Source organism: Loxodonta africana, chromosome X (assembly GCF_030014295.1).
Source record: "Loxodonta africana isolate mLoxAfr1 chromosome X, mLoxAfr1.hap2, whole genome shotgun sequence".
NCBI classification, from domain to species: domain Eukaryota; kingdom Metazoa; phylum Chordata; class Mammalia; order Proboscidea; family Elephantidae; genus Loxodonta; species Loxodonta africana.
Genome location: NC_087369.1, coordinates 69,217,151 through 69,221,904, shown reverse-complemented (window position 1 = coordinate 69,221,904; position 4,754 = coordinate 69,217,151).

Genomic DNA, 4,754 nt, shown 5'->3' with positions numbered 1-4,754 from the left:
TATCAGGAGGAACTAGTCCCTGGAGAAGGACATCATGCTTGGTAAGGAACAGGGTCAGCAAAAAACAGGAAGACCCTTGACAAGATGGATTGACACAGTGGCTGCCACAATAGGTTCAGAAACAACAAAGATTGTGAGGATTTCACAGGATGGGGTAGTGTTTCGTTCTGTTGTACATAGAGTCGCTATGAATTGGAAGCCACTCAAATGCACCTAAGAACAAGAACAACAACTCAGTTAACATGTTAACTGTTCATCAGTTTTTCATTTGCACATCAGTAAGAACCTAATCCAGAGTGTTCTTTAACTATCAGACTTGTGTTCACAATTGATTCATATCTAATCAAACCAGCTGTTGGACCATCAAAGTCAAAAGCACGACCTTAGTTGAGATGCTTATTGATAACAGTGCAGACAAAAATACATTTATAAAATGTGAAGAAATACTTTGAAAATATGACCCAGAACATGAAAAGGCAAAAGCATATTAAAAAATAAACAAATAGAAAAGAAAACCAAGGTTCAAAGATTATTATTCATAATTTGTTTTAAAGAATAGATAAGAGGGTAATAAGTTGTCAAAGACTGTACTGGTGGCGGGGCTAAGATGGCAGAATAGTCAGATGCTCTCTGTGGTTCCTCTTACAACAAAGACCCAGAAAAGCAAGTCAATCAATTATATATGACAATCTAGGTGTGCTAATCATCAAAGACAAGCTGAAGAATCAGACTTAACTGCAGGTGAAAGGAGAGACAATTCAAAGCAGTGGAGAAGCAGAGATCACAAGATCAACAGTGCCCTGCTAAGTCTGCACAGCCCTCACAGTCTGAGGCAAGCATCATCATCCAAAGTTCAGCCCCACCATATTGGGGGCAGTCAAGCCACAGTGAATCTGCACGCATCTCCAGAACCAAGTAGGAGCTACACCATACCTGCAAAAGTTAAGTGCAAGCTTCTAACCCATCACTCATGTTCAAAATAACCCCTCCTCCTCCCAGAGTTTAAAATAACCCCTCCTCTGCTCCAATACCAGTTCTGCAGTATTCAGGAACTCCACAAAACCTACCCCTGGGAACTCAAGGCTCTTTGCTTCCAAACCAGCCTTGGGGCATTCAAAAAAGCACGCTGCCTAAGTGGGAAACTCAGGGCTGGTCAGGAGGCCCTGTCCCTTTGCCCAGCCACTGGTATAAGGGGTCCACAGATTTGTAGAACCTTTCACCCCTACCCAGATCTGTGCTGGCCGATTCAACAATGCATGCCTTCATTAGTGTAAAATAGCTGGGCATACATCTAAGGCTCATTTTCAACTTCCGTAACCAAGGGAGAACTGAATATTTGTGACATTTGACACTGCCCCGCCCCCTAAGCAGGGGCCTCACCCACCCACACTGGGGGTCTTAGGGCTGGCAGTACCACCCACTCCATCTAGTCACCCATGACACAGGTCTGCAGGTAAGTCTGCACCATACACTCTGATCAATGACCTGAACACCTGTGCCGCACCCCACAAGAAAAGTGAACAGACTCCTTGACTCACAGGCCTAGTAGATGCTCTAATTACCTGGAGACAGGACATGAGAGTATCAAAGACACCAACAACCAAGGTAGCTCACACTCCCAGCCTAATTGGGCATAGCAAAACAGAACAAAACAAAAAGTTAAGATACAGTAAGCAAACACACAACAAATAAATAAATATAATAACTTATTGATGACTTGGAGACAACAGTCAATATCAAATCACATAAAGAAGGAGGTCAAGATGGCTCCAGCAAGTGACCAAAATAAAGAACCAGGAAACCTTCCATAGGAAGATAAAGTCATGGAACTATCTGAGAAAGAATTCAAAAGACTAATACACAGAGCTCTTAAGAGATCAGGAATGAGATTAGGAAAACTCAGGCAAAGGCAAGAAACACTCAAAGCAATAGAAGAATTCAGGAAAATATACAAGAACAAGATGACAAAATAAACAGGCTGCTAGAAAACATACAGCAATGAAACATCCAAAGATTAAAAATGAAATTTCAGAGTTAGACAGCTCAATAGAAAGTCATAGGAGCAGAATTGAGACAATGGAAGTCAGAATTAGTGAGATTGAAGATAAATTCCTTGACACCAATATATTTGAGGAAAAATCAGAAAATAAGAATTAAAAAAAAATGAAGAAAGCCTAAGAATTATGTGGGACACTATCAAGAGGGAAAACTTACAAGTGATCAGGGTATCAGAACAGATGAGGGTAACAGAAAATACAGAGAGAACCGTTGAAGATATGCTGGCAGAAAACTTCCCTGATATCATGAAAGATGAGAAGATATCTATCCAAGAATGTCAAAGAACCCAAAGTAGGGTAGACCCTAAAAGAAAGCCACCAAGACCTACCATAATGAAATGTGTGAAATCCAAAGACAAAGATAGAATCTTGAGAGTGACTAGGGGATAAACAAAAAGTCACCTACAATGGAGAATCAATAAGACTAAACTCTGACTATCAGCAAAAACCATGCAGGCAAGAAGGCAATGGGATGACATATATAAAGGCTTCAAGGAAAAAAAAAAATGCCAGCCAAGAATTATATATCCAGTAACACTGTCTCTCAAATATGATGGCAAAACTACAACATTTCCAGAGGAACAGAAGTTAAGGGAATTTGTAGAAACCAAACCAAAATTACAAGAAATAGAAAAGGCAGTCCTCTGATTAGAGAAACAACAATATCGCGTAACAATCCAAGACTAGTACACACAACAGATCAACCAGTTATCAACCCAGATAGGTAATTCACAAAAACAAATTAAAGATAAAAGACTGAATATAGGGAACCAGAGACATCAATATGGAAATGAAGACAATGTCAAATCAAAAAAGAGGAAATAAATAGTGTAGTCATAGAACTTCCATATGGAGAGGAAGTTAAGGTGATATCAAGAAATAAAAGACTGAAACCCTCAGGCACCAAAAGAAAACAAATAATAAAAATTAGAGCAGAACTAAATGAAATAGAAAACAGAAAAACAATTGAAAGAATTAACAAGACCAAAAGGTGGTTCTTTGAAAAAAATCAACAGAATTGATAAACCATTTGCCAAACTGACAGAAGAAAAAAAGGTGGGAAAGCCAATAACCCAAATAAGAAATGAGATGGGTGATATTACAACAGACCCAACTGAAATTAAAGAATCATATCAGATTACTATGAAAAATTGTACTCTAACAAATTTGAAAACCTAGAAGACATGGATGAATTCCTAGAAACACACTACCTACATAAACTAAAACAAACAGAGGTAGAACAACTAAATAGACCCATAACAAAAGAAGAGATCGAAAAGGTAATCAAAAAACTCCCAACAAAAAAAAAGCCCTGGCCCGGACGGCTTCACTGCAGAGTTCTACCAAACTTTCAGAGAAGGGTTAACACCACTACTACTAAAGGTAGTTCAGAGCACAGAAAAAACGGCAATACTCCCTAACTCATTCTATGAAGCCACCACATCCCTGATACCAAAACCAGGTAAAGACACCGCAAAAAAGAAAATTACAGACCTACATCTCTAATGGACTTAGATGCAAAAATCCTCAACAAAATTCTAGCCAATAGAATTCAACAACATATAAAAAAAATTCACCATAACCAAGTGGGATTCAAACCAGGTATGCAGGCATGGTTCAACATTAAAAAAACCAATTAATGTAATCCACCATATAAATAAAACAAAAGACAGGAATCACATGATTTTATCAATTGATGCAGAAAAGGCATTGGACAAAGTTCAACACCTATTCCATGATAAAAACTCTCACCAAAATAGGAATAGAAGGAAAATTCCTCAGCATAATAAAGGGCATTTATACAAAGCCAACAGCCAACATCATCCTAAATGGAGAGAGCCTGAAAGCATTCCTCTTGAGATCAGGAATCAGACAAGGATGCCCTTTATCACTGCTCTTATTCAACATTGTGCTGGAGGTCCAAGCCAGAGCAATTAGGCTACATAAAGAAATAAAGGGCATTCAGATTGGCAAGGAAGAAGTAAAATTATCTGTATTCACAGATGACATGATCTTATACACAGAAAAACCTAAGGAATCCTCAAGAAAACTACTGAAACTAATAGAAAAGCTCAGCAGAGTATCGGGATACAAGATAAACATACAAAAATCAGTTGGATTCCTCTACACCAGCAAAAAGAATATCAAAGAGGAAATCACCAAATCAATACCATTTACAGTAGCCCCCAAGAAGATAAAATACTTAGGAATAAATCTTACCAGAGATGTAAAAGACTTATACAAAGAAAACTACATCTCTGCAAGAAACCAAAAGAGACCTACATAAGTGGAAAAACATACCTTGCTCATGGATAGGAAGACTTAACATTATAAAAATATCTATTCTTCCAAAAGTGATCTATAGATTTAATACAATTCCAATCCAAATTCCAGTGATGTTCTTCGATGAGATGGAGAAACAACTCACCAACTTCATATGGAAGGGAAAGAGGCCTTGGATAGGTAAAGCATTATTGAAAAAGAGCAAATTATGCTGCCACAGTAGTCAAAACAGCCCGGTACTGGCACAACAATAGATACATAGACCAGTGCAACAGAATTGAGAATCCAGACATAAATCCATCCACATATGAGCAGTCAATATTTGACAAAGGCCCCAAAACAGTTAAATGGGGAAAAGACAGTCTTTTTAACAAATGGTGCTGGCATAACTCACTCCATGCAAAAAAAAAAAAA